Consider the following 18,356-nt stretch of genomic DNA (forward strand, 5'->3'; position numbering starts at 1 on the left):
CTCCATTTCCTATCCACAATAATAAGAGCGATATCTATTTTCCGGTCACAAATCTTTATATTTACCACCTAATATTAGATCATGAATTTTTAATCTTTTTTTTATAGGATAATTAATTACGCATTCAGGAAAGACTTGAATATAGCCTCCTGAAGCAATAAAAGCTAGAACAAAGAGCAATTTATTAAATGAAATAATTAAAGGAACTATTTAACTGTAATTAGTGGCACATAGCTGCTTCATATGCCTGTGTTCTTACATTTAGGCTTTGATCACTTACTATATTAACATAATTTACATACGGTAATCAGTTCACCCATCGAGGCATTGGAAATTATGTAATAAAGACATAACTCAAGAGCATTTTTCATTAATCTGTATGGTTATATCATCCATGGTGGTGAGGACAGACTGTCCCAGATCAGACACTGTGATATATTGAACATAGGGCAGTATGAGCCACAGTAAGGAGAAAAGTGAGCTGGGGATATCCATTTATATGAAGCCAAGATGACTCTGTGACCACCACATAGCACTATTGTCGCTAAAATAGTTGATATAAATTATATAGTTGATCCGCAATAGAAAGAATAACAGATTAAGGAGGAGCAAAACTCAACTGTATGGAAAAAATCAACATTTACAGTTATAGAATAAGAAAGAGTTATAAAAGTGCCGAAATACCTTTGAATAACTGTCCGCTGAACTTGTGGCCAACTTTCCTCATACACAGTATTTTTGGCTGAATGTCTATAGGTTTTTAATGGGGAGAAGGTAGTAAGCTTTTTATTCATACACGTCTGGTGGCTGTTATGGCTCATCTGGTGAGGTAGATTTGTTAAGCCATAGATCGTACAGAAGATATTGGAGCAGCGAAATACAAGGAGCTGTATAACCCATACGGCATGTCAAACAGCAGAGCTTGATATTCGGGCAAGCACCTGAAGTCAGATAGAACAGTGGAGCTGGAAATGCTGGTCAGCACATGAAAGAGTGGAGCTGGATATTCAGCAAGGTACCTTGATACAGAAGAGCCATGTGCGCGTTAAGCACCTTGGAACACCAGTGCCAAGTATACATACTGGCACTTTTATACTGCTGACCCGAGTGTGCTAATAACAGTACCTTGGAATAGCAAAGCTAATCACGAAGAAAGGCATAGCTATCTACTGTGTATTGTTAGAGTAAGCCTCACCTGGTAAGATGGACTTATGAAGCCGCAGGTCAGGGTTGCCACAAGTGCACTTTTGCCATCAGCTGGACTGACTGTTTAGTTTGGCCAAGAACTTGTGTTGTCAAAGAAGATAGCTGAGAAAGCTGCTGCCGAAGAACAAAAGCATTGTACAGCAAAATTCAAACTGCCCGACTCTGACATCATTTGTTGGGGGAGAGTCAGGAGAGCCTCATAAAAATGAGACTGTCTTATTTGTATGGAGCCTTTACATGTCACCTTCATATGCCAAACGTGTCATGGTGTCATCGATGTCTTTGGTCCTGTTGTTTGCAATGGGCTACTTGGGCGGTGCTTCTCTTGGGTGCCAAACTACCCAATACAGGTGTTAGCAAAACTTCCCCTCCAGTAATTTGTTTGAGTTCTCAATGAATTAATTGCCATTAATTAAAGAGTAATTTCATAAAGACTATCATGGATCTGTAGCATAACGCCTCTTGTCCTTGGCTACTTTGACTTCCCTGCTCCGACCTTCAGTTTTCACCATTATTAAGCAGTCAATGTACTGTAGCTTTATCTTCCTTAGAGATTGTGGTTTTATGTCATTATGAAGATACCCTGTGTCCACATGTGCTCCTTATGTGTGTTGCTTGCTATAATTGCAACCACTTATTTTGCATTTTTGGATATTCAAATTGTAATAAATTGAGAATTTGCAAAAAAAAAATACCTTTTTGTTTTTCATTCTACTACAGCAATAACCCTGTTACTCCACACTTTGGCGTATATTTATTAAGGAGCACGGTCCGTTGAATTTTACTTGGCAAATTCAACTCATTACCAGCTAATCGGCTGAAGTTATTCTGTGGGTGTTTTCAATGTACCAGTCACAACGTTTTACCACGCTTTTCAATTTGTAACTTAGCTGCTTTTTTCTCTCCGTTTTTGTGCCTTTTTGAAGATTAGGAGTCTTGGGATATAATCCATGATAGAGAAGTGAGGATTTCTCTTCCCAGAAGGATAGTTGTTTGTAATGCCATTACAAATCCATTTCCCATGTTGAGCCAGGCCCCTTAGAGATTATGTGGTGCTAATTAAGGGTATACTCTGCTGGTTGCCCTCCTGCTGAGTGCCAGGGCTGCTGTGCAAGGCAGAGATTACTGAAGAAGAGAACTGGGTACATTTCTTCATTTCTTGTAAGGATCATCAGAGGGGAATTTTTTTTCCCTCTTTTGCATTTTAGTTGTAAACTGGAATAAACTATTAAAGGGAACCTGTCACGTCCCCCTTACCCTCCCCTCCAACCTAGCAGCATTCACCTATGTATGAGCAAATTCCCTGCCTAACCAGCCTTATATAACGTTACTAAGTGACAAGGTATAAAAAAGCCTTTTAATTGTCCCTGTTTTATATCTTAGGCTACTTTCACACATCAGTTTTTTGCCGTCAGGCAGAATCCGGCGAATTTTGGAAAAAACAGATCCATTGCAAATTGTGAAAAACTGATGTAACGGATCCATTTTTTCGCCGGATCCGAGTGGATCTGCCGGCCATTTAGGATTCTGAGGAGGAGAGAGAGAGAGAGAGAGGGAGGGAAAGAGAGAAGACCCCAGAATGGAAAATGCAAGATTTGTTTAAAAAAACAGAATCCGTCACCGGATTCCATCATTTCACCTCACGTTTCATCAGTTTTTTGCCGGATCTGTCGCTGTCCGTTTTTTAGACGGACAGAAAAAACATTACTATGTCCGTTTGCTTCAGCCGCCGGAAAACGAATTTTCAACGGATCCAGCAAAAAACGTATGAAACGTGAGGCCATCCATCGCAATCCGGCGCTAATACAAGTCTATGAGAAAAAAACGGATATGGCGGCAAAAAACTGATGTGTGAAAGTAGCCTTAACTAGGGCTGTAGGTCAACGGTAGAACACTTATGCAGTGAGGATGAAGTGACCCAACAAGGTTTCAACACAAAGTCTCTTTAATGCGATAACGTCACAGCATGTCCAGTTCACACAAGCATGTATCATTAAAGTCCAATTCACAGCATTACATAGTACCCGGTATCCTCTGGATCTCTGCCAGTGCTGGGAACCATATACTCCGGATTACAGACATTAATCAAGCCAGTCCTCCTTTGGGCACAGGACAGTCTAGCTCTGGTTCACTGCCGGGCACAAGACAGTCCACCTTCAAGACCAGTTGTCATGGGCGACTGCACCACTGAGTTAATGTCTCTTTACTCACAGCTTTCCACAGTACATGATATCCTTCAGTTTACAGTCACTAAACACACCAGTCCTCCTCTGACCAGTTACCGTCGGCGACTGCACCGCTGTGCATGCTGTGGGTGCCAGTAGTTCGCTCTGCTGGGCTCTGGATTAGGCTGGGGTGACACTTGCGAGTTCAATTTGAGAAACTCGCGAGTCTCTTGCATCAAGTCCCGACACTGCCGCCGGCACGTGAGACCGGAGCATGCAACTGCATAGAAATACATGCAGCTGAACGCTCCATTTCCGAGTTCCGGCGGCAGTGTCGGGACTTGATGCAAGAGACTTGAGCAAGTTTCTCGCATTGAACTCGCAAGTGTAACCCCGGCCTTACTCTCACACAGAGCTGAGCTTTTGCAGAGCCGTCTGCTTTGCTTGCTGCAAACTCCACTCGGATACTGACACACCCAACCCTTTCCTGCAGGGCTTTTTACAATCAATCTGTGGCCTTTAGCCACATGGGAAAACCCGGGGCCTGGAATGAAATGGACTGCACGACTACCATCCTGCAATCTGTTTCCAAACACAAAAACCCCAGAGCAGGTTTTCCCAACTCTGCCTTGGACACTAACTTGCCCCATACTAACACCTATTTTTAGTCTGCATTGCAATCATAGCTATGCCTCCATACGCCTCTGTGCACATACTGGGGAGAACATACAGCGACCCCTACCTGTGACACCAGTCACTGCCTCACATGTCTTTGACTAGTCAATGGGGCATTAGTTGCTCCTGACTAGTCAGCCCTCTTTCTATGATATCACCCCCTATGGGCATAGTAACAATTTGCACGAGCGGCGTCATGCACATGCCGCAGTGGCGTGGGCCGGGGTACTTGGTAGCCAGGCAGGTAGTCTATCAGGGATGTCACAGTGGCAATTGCCCAGCACCATGGCCCTGACCGGACAAACGAAAAGGGGAATATTTACAGAGGATAATAGTTTATGGTTGTATCGTGACGCCAGCTGAGGTGTCTGGCCAGGGATGGCCAGTGCTGCAAGTGGGGTCCCCAGGGGTTTAATGTTAATGCAGCAAGATGGATCACTCCCCTCAGCAGGAGCATGTCCCTGGGGCAATGATGGGAGTTGTAATGAGCAGTGCAGCAGAAAGAAGGAGGCAAAGGAATTCAGTCTTTATCTTTACTGATGATGGATGCAGGTTGAATCCAGGGGTACTGGTCATTAAGTACAAGCTCTGGCTGGTCTGGAAGCAACTGGAGTCTGCTCCACCAAGTGGGTAGAATGAGCCTTCCTTTCTGTGTCTTATCTTGTCTCTTTGGAGATTCAGCAGCTTGTAAGCTGATCTGTACTCCCTGCTTGTCTATTCTGCAGCACCTCCAGCCAGCATACATTGCGAGCCCCTTTTGGAAGCTGTACTCTCGGTCCAGCTCTGAACTCTCTGGTAGCCTAGGGCTCTCATGCCCTGTTCTCATTGTAATCCTTGGGTGAGCTTTCCATAGCTCCAACCCCTGGAAACTTCATGTGCTCACTAGTGTTGAGCATTCCGATACCGCAAGTATCGGGTATCGGCCGATACTTGCGGGTATCGGAATTCCGATACCGAGATCCGATACTTTTGTGGTATCGGGTATCGGTATCGAAACAACATTAATGTGTAAAATACAACATTAATGTGTAAAATAAAGAATTAAAATAAAAAATATTGCTATACTCACCTCTCCGACGCAGCCTGGACCTCACCGAGGGAACCGGCAGCGTTGTTTGCTTAAAATGCGCGCGTTTCCTTCCTTCCGTGACGTCACGGCTTCTGATTGGTCGCGTGCCGCCCATGTGGCCGCGACGCGACCAATCACAGCAAGCCGTGACGTAATTTCAGGTCCTGAATGCAGAAATAGGCATTCAGGACCTGAAATTATGTCACGGCTTGCTGTGATTGGTCGCGTCGCGGCCACATGGGCGGCACGCAACCAATCACAAGCCGTGACGTAATTTTAAAAATGCGCGCGTCTCCTGCCTCCCGTGACGTCACGGCTTGTGATTGGTCGCATCGCCCATGTGACCGCGACGCGACCAATCACAAGCCGGAACGTAATTTTAAAATCCTGAATGCCTAGAATTAGGCATCCAGGACCTCAAAATTACGTCACGGCTTGCTGTGATTGGTCGCGTCGCGGCCACATGGGTGGCACGCGACCAATCAGAAGCCGTGATGTCACGGAAGGAAGGAAACGCGCGCATTTTAAGCAAACAACGCTGCCGGTTCCCTCGGTGAGGTCCAGGCTGCGTCGGAGAGGTGAGTATAGCAATATTTTTTATTTTAATTCTTTATTTTACACATTAATATGGTTCCCAGGGCCTGAAGGAGAGTTTCCTCTCCTTCAGACCCTGGGAACCATCAGGAATACCGTCCGATACATGAGTCCCATTGACTTGTATTGGTATCGGGTATCGGTATCGGATTAGATCCGATACTTTGCCGGTATCGGCCGATACTTTCCGATACCGATACTTTCAAGTATCGGACGGTATCGCTCAACACTAGTGCTCACTCTTCCCTTCCTCACACTATACTGCACTGCTCTAATTCCTTCCCCCAGCCAGAAATGACAGTCACCCTACAAACTAGGGGCTTGTGCTCCGCCTTCTGGTCAGGGATCAGACTTGTGTGTGGATGTGTGGTTTACTCAGTGTAGGGAGCTCCATTTACCTCCAGACATGATACCAACACTGGTTAGGGAGGCGATATCATTGTGGCAGCCGGAACGCAGGGGCACCACACACATCTAGTGCTTCACTGCTCCAGAGGCACACTGCGCATAACCGCGAGCCATCTTCTAAACTTCCAGACATGCCAGAATGAGCAACGCTCATGGGCTAGATGTGCATGAGTGGCGATGACGTTGCTTGTGCAAATTGTGTTATCATGCCCAGGGGTGTGATAACATGGAAAGAGGGCCGACTAGTCTGGGGCAACTAATGCCAAGGGAATTTGCTCAAACATAGGTGAATGCTACTGGGTTAGAGGGCATGGGGACCTGACAGGTTCCCTTTAAAGGTATAGAAAAATGCAAAAATTCATTTGCACTGACACTGATAGCACAACCATATATACTGTACATATATGATTATACACACAGACGTGGGTAATGCATGCTCGGCAAAGCTAAGTGTGCATGTCAGAGTAGGTTCACATGAGAATAAAAAAAATCATCAAGAGATTCACCCATAATAGTGGTCTGATTTTTTTTTCACTTGTCATCTGTGCACAGTCCGTTTTTTTAACCGCAGCAGCAGTTATTAATCATTAACAAGACCATTTACAGTTTCATATGTTACAGAACTGCAATGTATCCATAAAAATCAGATACTGTGTCTCCGTGTGGCATCCAATTTTGTTCTGCACCCACAGACTTGAACAGGCGAGTCTCTGTTATCCCTGTACATCTTCCTTTGTTAGTGTGGTTTGTGTATCCTTATACACTACAACTCCCCACTTCCTTAGGTAGCGGACGGGACAGATACGGGCTGATTTAGGAGCTTAGTAAGGCAAGAGGCCCCAACATCTTCACCATCAGAAGAAATCTGGGGAGCAGGGATAACTAGGGAAGGAGCCCCTAGCATTGGGATATCCTGCAACTGTGTCGTGACATGTGGATTTTGAATTCTACATAATGTTCATTATTTATGGATTTTGCACAGAATGCTGCTAATTAGCACCAGTAAATGACAACTGTGATAAGCCACATGTGTATTAGATTGCACATCCATGGCAGGAATTCAAGTTTCAGCATTGTATTTTTGCAGCAAATATTTTATTTCAAACTGGATTTGTAAGTGTAGCCAGGTTTATGAGTTCTATATTGAAGACTCATATAACATAGTTCCATAGTACTGCATCTATAATACACCCATATGATTGAGCTTTAAGTCATTTACAGTTTTTGTAAAGCTTATACCCTAAAGTAAATGTATTATTTAAAGTTTTTTTTTCTATCGATGGCTTATCCTGAGGATTGGCCAATAGTGTTTAATTGGTAAAGCACAATCTCTGCGAGCAATAGTTATAGGCACAGTAAAATGGCTGTTTCTCCTTCATTGTTATAGCATGTCTAGTAGCTTGTCCATATGGGCAATGCAGCTTAGTCCCATTCATATAAAGGGTTCTTGCTAATGATTCCCCAACCTTAGCCTCATTCAGATGTCCGATTTTTGCATACAAGTTCCATCTGTCATTTTATTTATCCATGATTAGAAGAATATTCCATAGGTGTACCATAAAAAATATATTCGGTGAACATCAACACATAGCAGCATATGACACTACAGCAACATTAGCCAACGCGTTTCGACAAACGTCTTATTCATAGCTCAATGTATTGATGTTCACCGAATATATTTTTTACGGTACACCTACGGAATATTCTTTTAATCATGGATAAATAAATTCTATATTTTTTATACAAGTACCTGCACCCCCGCTGGATTATTCCCCACAAAATTTTTCTTGGACCCAGAAGTCCGCAGAGAATCGGTGAGACATATTCCATTTTGATTTTGTGTTGGATCAAAATCAGGAATGCAAGTGAATGAGTCCATGAAAAAATCGGACTGCACTAGGATTACATCCAAGTGAAGTCTGAATTTCACAGACTGTAAGAATGGAGAAGATGGAGAATTGTTATTTTTATAAAATGTCCACATACAAGAAAATCGGATGACACTCATACCACTCTTTGATCAAACTCTAATAAGAGTATGTTCAGAATAATCTGTCCGTTTTTCTCGCACATGGAAATATTGGATGTCTAAATGAGCCCTTAGATGACTTAGATGACTTACAACATATGGCAGGGTTCAGATGGGCGTTTCACAGTCCATATATACAGACCACAAAGCCCCTGCTTACCGCTGGTCTCCTGACCTGAACTTAAGTCTCATACGTGTCTTTGAGGTTGTTAGAGTAGGAAGACCTGATGTCAGTCTCAGCATATATACGTAGTGTAAAATACTCTCATCTGAACACAGTCTTTGAATAACGTTTATATGAGAATTCTCGATCTGTCTTGCTGAGACATTAGATGAAAGTTGCCCAACCCAGTAAATTTTGCTGGGATCAGCCAACCATTTGATGTGTATGGGGGTCTCCTGACTCTCCCCGACAGATGATTTTTATTGAGAGAACGATGAGGCAGCCGGAATTTCAACTCATGATCCTTTTGTTTCCCCGTAGAAAAATCACGAACACTCTCAGCAAAGAGGAGTGCACGTGTGATCATACATCTCATGTATATGGCTAGCTTTAGACGGAGGTCAGATGCAGTAATTTGTCCCCGACTTGCATTTAAAATTTGGAATAGAGTCGTGCTCTAATTAAAGCAGTGTATCCAAGTGACAAATACCTTTTAATTTAGAGGCATAAGCTGTAATGCTTTGTTTTCACAACTATAGCACTCATCAAATGAATTTCCTCCGATTTATCAAATCACGTCACGTTCCGGATCTGAGACTATACAGTAGGACATTTACAATGCAAATGTGAGCTCCCACAGCATGTATATGAATAGGGGGTCATTTGTTCCTCATCTTGATCAGCAGTTGTTGCTGGAGCCGCTGTGATATTACAGGGAGACATGACACTCGCATTATATATCACCGAGGCTTCCTCTGCCTTGTCTCGGCATGCCTGGGTGGTGGCCGGCCAGTGAAACACCAAGAGGTGCTAAACCATCCTTTACGTGAAATAGCGTGAAGACAGTTTCTATGGAAACAAAAGAAACAGCCAAGAAAAATATGACAAAAAAAAGGCAAACCGGCGGAGTCTCCCGAGTGTGAAGAAAGAGAGTGAGAAGTTATTCCCCGGCTTTATATGGATTATAATTCCTAAGATTGGTAAACCTGAATGAACAAGCACAGAATAAAAAAGCCGGGTTTAAAGGGAACCTGTCAGGTTGAGAACGTATCTGGTCTGCAGGCGGGATGTTATAGGACAGGAGGAGCTGATCGGATTGATACAAGTTTTTATGGAAAAAGTTTCAGTAAAACTTGCCTTTTATTTACTGAAATTCCTGGTGTTTGTAGCATATGAGTCCAGTGGACAGTCCTACAAATGACTGACAGTCTTCCCTGTATGACTGCATGCAGAGATAGCTGTCAATCACTAGTAGGACCGCCCACTGGACTAATAAGACTAGGACTGTCCTCTGGATTAATAAGACTAGGACTGCCCACTGGACTAATAAGACTAGGACCGCCCACTGAACCATGGATACAAGCACCAGGGATTTTAATGAATAAATACAGGTTATACTAAACACTTTCCTACAATCCTATATATCATTCTTCTCCATCTCTATATTGTGCTGTCTACAAGTCAGACTGCATTTATGACATGACACTTTCCCTTTAAAGACACTGTCTTTGAAATATAGAAATTTGCTACTTCATATCAATACAATATATCATTAGGCACATCATACCATATTGCTTGCATAAAAATATGTAAAAAAATCTTTGCTAATTAAAGTTTGGGTTAATAATAATAATAATAATAATAATAATAATCTTTATTTTTATATAGCGCTAACATATTCTGCAGTGCTTTACAGTTTGCACACATTATTATCGCTGTCCCCGATGAAGCTCACAATCTAGATTCCCTATCAGTATGTCTTTGGAATGTGGAAAGAAACCGGAGAACCCGGAGGAAACCCACGCAAACACGGGGAGAACATACAAACTCCTTGCAGATGTTGTCCTTGGTGGGAATTGAACCCAGGACTCCAGCGCTGCAGTGCTATTCACTGAGCCACCGTGTTGCCCTTAAATCTACATGAGGGCGCAGTCAGAAATCGGAACGAGGTCAAACCACAGTACACGGACTAGCTGGAGGTTTCCCTGACCTGAGTGTGGCAGATACATTTGGATCGCCCCCCAGGGTAGGGCAGTGGGGTACTCGGCACCGGGTCCTTCTCGGTTCAGGGAATGTCACGGTGGCCTGACCCGGTCCGTGGCCCTTGTGAGGGACGTCCAATTAAAGGTGTAGTTTGTCTGATGTTCGTGACGCCACCTGTGGTGTTCGGTCAGGGTGACCGACGCTGCTTAGGGATTCGCTGGGGTGATGGAATGGCAGCTAGATGGTATACCTTCCCACAGGTGAAGTATGTCCCCAGGGCTTCCCAGATGTGTAGATAGTGATGATGGACTTTGCACGGCGCAATGAATAACGAGGACACAAAGGTTGCAGTCTCTTTACCTTTTACTGAAGACTTCAGCATCCACAGCCCAGAGTACCGTTCACAGGGCAGGCAGAGTCCGGCCGGTCTGAAGGCAAATCCAGAGCTCTCTTATCCAGGTGGAAATCAGTAGCCTTCCTACTAGCGCCTGTGTGTTGTAGTACTTCCCTGCTGAGCACCACGGGATAGTCCTCACAACCTTTGTAGATCTTCTAGATGTTATTTCTTCCTCTCTGTCCCCCAGATGGTATGGATAGGACAAACCCGTTTGACTGGGATGGCCTGAGGCTTGTTTATAGGGACCCTAGAGACGCCCCGACCCCCACAATTTGCCACCGTGTCTTCTTAGGTATTAAGGTCGGGCAGCCAACTTGGAATTGACTGCCCTGCCGGTCTCTGAAGTAATGCGTAGAGTCTATTACTCCCTCGGTGTTGCGGCCACTGGCTACCCGCCTCAGAAGGAGGCTGCCTGTCTCGGGGCAGAACTCCTCCCGGTGTTTTCTCCTCGTGCTGTGACTTCGTTTCTCACTCTCTACAATACACCTCTCTTCGTGTCCTTTCTTAGGATACTGCCGCACGTGGGGCAGGCGCAGCTCCATAGCTTTCTATCTCATGCTAGGCCTCTGCCAGGATCACACCCCTGACAGGGACCCTCTGTCTGCAGCTCAGATGTTCCTCCTTTCCCCCTGTCTGCCTGACAGGTGTTGCCTGGGCAAAGCTCCAGCCAGCTTCTCCCTAACTTCCTATCCAGCCCACCAGTTTTACCCTTCTGTGAGGAGTGCCCTACTTGATAGGAGCATGGCTCCCCCTGGTGGTCTGGAGTGTGAAGTGTGTTGTGATGCCGTGATACCTGGATAGATGAACTCCTTTAGTGCCATCAGACGTAATATCACTCCTCCTGGTGGAAAAATGACATTACTGCAGCAACCAGGACTCTAGGGTGCTGCACATATATTTAGATGCAGCTGTTACACTTGGATCAGAAGAGCTGCCGGCCAGTCCGTGCAATGTGGTCCGATCTCGCTCCGATTTATATGACCGTCTGACTGCGCCCTTAAAGCAATCATCCTCCCTACACATAAAGGTTTCCTACATATTACCAATATATGGAGCTGGTATGTCCCTCTCCACTAGGAGAAACCTTACCCCTTATTCCGGGGTCACACTAGAGAGAAATACGGACCAGCGAGAGGCACAAAAACAATGCATTGCACACGGACCAATGATTCTCTATGTGGCAGCTTCCATCAGCCGTATATTTCTTGGCCGTATTTTACGGGCTGAGAAAATCGCAGCATGCTGCGTTTGTCAGCGTATTGCTCAAAAAATCCACCAATGAAAGTCTATGGGGGTGAGAAAAATATGGATTACACGGACCATGCGTGTGACTTGCGAGAAATACGCAAGACTTTTCCAGGTGACAGGAAATTGGCCAAGCCATTGTCAGGAAGCTTAGACATGCTAATTAGCTCAAAAAACGCTCCACACATCCTGGAAGAACGCCTCCACGGATCCTGCAGCAAGGCTTTTCTCATAAACGGTGAAATGCTTCTTGTCCTGGTCCAAGAAAGGCCAGAAATCTGGGACCAGAGGGATGCCCACTACTCCAACCGGGCCTGAAAAGAGGCGGCATGGAGGAGTATATGTGGACTTCTTTTTCAGGATTTTGAGGGACAGCAGAAACTAAGTAAGTTCACTCATGTTTCTCAAATAATATTGTAAACTACACTAAATAACAGATTTTCACACTATCCATTAAATCCTAGTCTGATGTTTGTAATCAAATTATTATGAGTGAAGATAATGTTTAAAAAATCCAGCTTACTAGGCCACATGACTATGTAAAATCTCTGTAAACTTGTTGTACTACTGTGTGCAATGTCCTTATACATTATTTTATTGTCTGTCATTGCAGTGGAAGATGTTATGAGATGCTGGCGCAGCATATGCGACCAGTATAGGAGGGAAAGACAGCAGCGGGCCAGGAGTGGTGCTTCCGCACCTAAAACAAGAAAATATATTTATTATGACCGCCTGTCTTTTCTTGATCCCAGTATGGATCTCAGACCGTAAGTTCATATATCACACCACATAACACATATGTATTTTATGCTCATACAGTATATTGAATTTTTTTTTATAATTTCACACTTTCATAACAGAACTCAGTCCAACCTCACTGAGAGGGAGACAGGCTCAGCTTCAGAGGCCATAATTGATCCGGTTGGGGAAGGTGAAGAGGTGGCTGGCCCATCTTCTGAGCCTTCCAGCTGCATGCCTCCAGGTCCTTCTGCACCACCACCAGAATCTTCTCCAACAACAGGCCCAGATGCTACACCAGCACCCACAGCTGCACCAGCACCTGTCAGCCTGGAAGATCCTGCAAACAGCAGCAGCCTTAATGTACCGCTGGAGGCCTCTCCACTCCCTGCTGTGATATCTCGCCGTGGGCGACGAAGAAGAGAGCTCCATGATACAAGGAGGCATGTGGATACGGGGGTTCTTAATTATCTGGCCAGGGCTGCCCAGGATGAGGGTGAGGAGACATATTCCCGCAGCCTGCCTGGTACCTCCGTCCCCTACCCCGTGAGGTGAGGCTACATGTGAGAGGGTGTATTCAGATCCTTATTGATGCATACACCCCTCAATACCCCATATGAGGTGTTTGAATTCTTGGAGAGGTGGCAGCTATCACCCCATAACCTCATGAGTTCAAACAACCCCACAAGTGCATGCTCAACAGAGATCTGATGCACCTCCTCCATGTGTGCCTACACCTCAACCCATTCCCCCAAAAAACCAACCATTGCCACAACAGCCACAAATGCCATCCTACCACCAACCTTCCCAATATTACCACTTGTACAGACCCAGTGTTGGAGGCTGGTCCCAACCTGGGTTTGGACGACATGGCCATATTGGGAGGCATGAGTCACGTGGCTTATATAATCCCCCGGAGACACATGCACAATATCGGTATGGTCACTTGGCAAGTCTCCAGTCAGACCATGGCCAACATCTTCAGCATGGGCAAGAGTATGTTCCCACACAGGTTGAAGTACAATTTGCTCAACAAAGGCAGCAAGATACAGAATCTGGACTGCCGCCTGTTATGATCTGGTGGCCTAGGAGCAGCATGGACGAGCTCTGGAGTAGGTGTCCTCTATACTGACCGCAGACCCTGAACTTAACACCGCAACTAGAAGTAGCTGTGGGATGTTCCTGTCACTCCCTAGACACCTCGTCACAGCCGGAGGACTAATTACCCCTAAAGAAAGAAACAGGAAAACTATCTTGCCTCAGAGAAAATCCCCAAAGGAAAGACAGCCCCCCACAAATATTGACTGTGAGAGGAGAGGGAAATTACAAATGCAGACTGAAAACAGAATTTAGCAAAGGAGGCCACGCTACCTAGAAAGAAAAGACAGGACAGAGTACTGTGCGGTCAGTATTAAAATACTACAAAAATCCACCACAGAGAATACAAAAATCTCCACACCTAACTAAAGGCATGGAGGGTAACTCTGCAACTCCAGAGCTTCCAGCTTGGCTGAATAAATCCTTACACAGACAAAGCTGGACAAGAAAAAACATAGCAATTCACTGAACTATAAAGTCCACCGCATGTGGACTGCAAAAACAAAGCCAGGACTTATCTTTGATGATTTGGACAATCCAGCAGGAGAAACCAAGCAGAGATGTGAATCCTCCAGAAAAACAATGGACAACTGGCACTCACTAAAGGGTGAAACCAGACTAAATAGCCCCGTCCAAAGTGGAAGCACCTGATGACTGCTGTGAAGGACAAACAGCAGCACTACCACTTATAACCACCGGAGGGAGCCTAAGAGCAGAACCCACAACAGAATTCACAACAGCCGCCATCACCTCCACCAACGTTTCATAATCTTTAATTTTGTTTTGGTTATGTTTTTTGCTGATGCAAAACTATTTTGTTTTCTGCTTTGATAGTTAATGTACACTGTGTTCCAAATTATTATGCACAAAGAGTTTAGGAGTGATAAGGTTAGAATTTTTTTGATTGTCATTTAAACTCATTGATGGTGATGTATGTCAGGGCTCTTTATATCACTGAAAGCAGTTGCAGATACCTGTGCAAATTAGTTTGGCAGGTGTGTCTGTCCAAATAAAGGCAAGACTACTTAAGAAGGCTGTTCCACATTATTAAGCAGCCTACATTTTTTGCCAAAATGGGAAAGAAAAAGGATGTGTCGGCTGCTGAGAAGCAACAAATTGTGGAGTATTTAGGTCAAGGTATGACTACAATCAACATTGCCAAGACACTTCATCGTGATCATCGCACAATCAAGAAGTATGTAGCTGATTCCCAGCACACACGTGTGTGTGCTGATAAGGAAAAATTGAGGACTCTTTCCAACAGGCAATTGCGTAAGGTTAAAAGAGCAGCTGCAAAAATGCCTTGTCATAGCAGCAGACAAGTTTTTGAAGCTGCTGGTGCCTCCAACATCCCCAGAACAACAACATGCAGGGTCCTTCAGAGGTTTGCAACGGTTCGTAAGCCATCCTGTCGACCACCTCTATCCACTGCACTCAAGCAAAAACGGCTCCAGTGGGCCAAACGATACATGAAGACTGACTTCAAAACTGTTTTGTTCACCAATGAGTGCCGTGCAACGCTCTATGGTCCAGATGGATGGAGTCGAGGATGGCTGGTTGATGGACACCCCATGAAAACACGGCTAAGGCGCCAACAAGGAGGAGGTGTAGTAATGTTTTGGGCTGGAATCATGGGGAGAGAGATTGTCAGCCCCTTTATGATCCCTGAAGGGGTAAAGATGAACTCCATAATCTATGTGGAGTTTCTAAAACAACACTTCCTGCCATGGTTCAAGAGGAAGAACCATGCTTTCCGCAGCAAGATCATTTTCATGCATGATAATGCACTGTCTCATGCTGCAAAAACACATCTGCATCTCTGGCTGCTATGGGCATAAAAGAGGACAAACTTATGGTGTGGCCACCATCTTCCCCTGATCTCAACCCCATTGAGAACCTCTGGAGCATCATCAAAAGGAGTGTCTATAATGGCGGGAGGCAGTTCACATCTAAGCAACAGCTCTGGGAGGGTATTCTGTCCACATGCAAAACAATTGAAGCAGAAACCATCCAAAAACTGACAAATTCAATGGACGAGAGAGTTCAGAAGCTTCTTTCGAACAAGGGGTCCTATGTGCAAATGTAACATCACCTAGAATAAAGTTCTCACTTGAAAACTGTTTGATTTCATTTTGTAATAAGTTGATAATGCTTATAACTTCTCAATTGACCATTTTTTTGTTCAAAATAAAAAAAAAGGTTGAAAACTCTGCTGTGCATAATAATTTGGTACATGCATTTTGAGTGTTTATTTTTTTTAAAAAGATACTGTTTTCATAGGCAGTTTGTTCCAAAACATTGCAATTATACTAGAATAGTAGATGACTGGAAAATAACAGTGACTGCAATTCAGATAGGTAATTTAGAGAAAATATGAGGAAATATTATTTGCATAATAATTTGGAACACAGTGTATATGTTCCAAATACAGTTTGTATGGCTAAATTTCTATGGCCACAAAAGCCATATGACTTGAATATGGTTTTAGTTAATACCAAATTTGTTTTTGGAGCTGTAGAAAAGTTTTCAAAGCCAATTTATGCTTCTTCTAACAATAAATAATACACCATACCTAATTAGATTAAAAACCATCTCTTAAATAAGTAAAATCAACACACAGTAAGTTAACAGAAAAACTGATTTATATATAGAATCAAATTTATAAATTATAACAGAGACAGCATGATCTTGCCAGGGAGTAGCACCGAGGTGTAAGAAAATAATTTGTAAAGATATCACGGACTTTGAGTCCTGAAAGTGGCCGACGCTGAGGGATGACATGTGGTGAAGGCCTACCCACAATGGGCAACACACCTTCAGCACCATCAGATGAGGAGCATTCATGTAGTCTGGTGAAATTATGTAGTACTACACAAGCTTTGTCTTCATTGACGTTGCCTTCACTCAACTGAATGGCTGACTGGAGGACCCGCCATTTGGCACAAAGAATGCCAAAGGCGCACTCCACCAGTCGCTGTACCCGTGATAGACGTAAGTTAAATATCCGCCGCCGGTGGTCCAGGTTTCGAAGGGGATATGGCCTCATGACATGTCTTGTTAACTGGATCGCCTCATCTGCCACAAGGACATACGGCACAGCTTCTACATTGGAGCCTGGACGTTGACGTGGTGGTGGTAAATCCAACTGGTTATCGCGCAGCCGCCGACCCATAATGGAAGAATTGAAGACTCTAGAGTCTCCAGTTCTCCCATAGGCCCCAATATCTACAAGTATGAACCTGTAGTCGCTGTCAACCACAGCTAACAGCACTACCGAAAAATATTGTTTATAATTACAGAATTGGGTCCCTGAATTCGGCGGCTTACGCACACGGATGTGTTTCAATCAAGGGTTCCAATGCAATTTGGGAATTGACAATGCTCCCGAAAGCCACACACAATCTGCATCCAGTCTTCCATCTTGGGCACAGGCATGACCAGTTCATGTAGTCTGGACCAGATTTCCACACAGGTAGCCCGGACTATGCCAGAGATAGTTGACCTCCCAATCAAAAATTCCAGATGTAGGGCAGCAATGGAAAGGCCAGTTGTCAGGAATCTGAAAGCAGACAAAAAACACAATTACAAGGTTTGAATGACTTAGAACATTCCTATACAACACAAGTACTGTGCGGAACTAACAAGCCAGGCTAGCAGTGCCTTCCAAAATTAACACTGGCTATGTGAATTCAACATTAACTACATATTCTAAGTACCGTATATACTCAAGTATAAGCCGACCCGACTATAAGCCGAGACCCCTAATTTTGCCACAAAAAACTGGGAAAACTTAATGACTCGAGTATAAGCTTAGGGTGGAAAATGCAGCAGCTACCGGTAAATGTCAAAAATAAAAATAGGTACCAATAAAAGTAAAATTAATTGAGATATCAGTAGGTTAAGTGTTTTTGAATATCCATATTGAATCAGGAGCCCCATATAATGCTCCATACAGTTCATGATGGGCCCCATAAGATGCTTCATATTAAAATATGCCCCATATAATGCTGCACAAATGTTGATTATGACCCCATAAGAAGCTCCATAGAGACATTTGCCCCAAATAATGCTGCACAAATGCTGATTATGGCCCCATAAGATGCTCCATAGAGATATTTGCCCCATATAATGCTCCACAAATGCTGATTATGGCCCCATAAGATGCTCCATAGAGATATTTGCCCCATATAATGCTCCACAAATAGTGATTATGGCCCCATAAGATGCTCTATAGACACACTTGCCCCGTATAATGCTCCACAAATGCTGATTATGGCCCTATAAGATGCCCCATAGAGACATTTTCCCCATATGCTGTTAAAAAAAAATAAATCACATACTCACCTCTCGTCGCTCAGGCACCGGCACTTGCTATAGTCACCTTTCCCCGTTCCACTGCTGGGCACCGCTGTGTCTTCCGCGTCCTCTGTACTGACGTTCAGGCAGAGGGCGGTGCGCACACTAATCGCGTCATCGCGCCCTCTGACCTGAGCATCACTCGCGGAAGAAGGAGCCTAGTGGTGGAATGAGGGACAGGTAAATATGCCCCCGTTATACTCACCTGCTCCTGGCACGGTCCCTGCACG

Source organism: Ranitomeya variabilis, chromosome 1, assembly GCF_051348905.1.
Source record: "Ranitomeya variabilis isolate aRanVar5 chromosome 1, aRanVar5.hap1, whole genome shotgun sequence".
NCBI lineage: Eukaryota > Metazoa > Chordata > Amphibia > Anura > Dendrobatidae > Ranitomeya > Ranitomeya variabilis.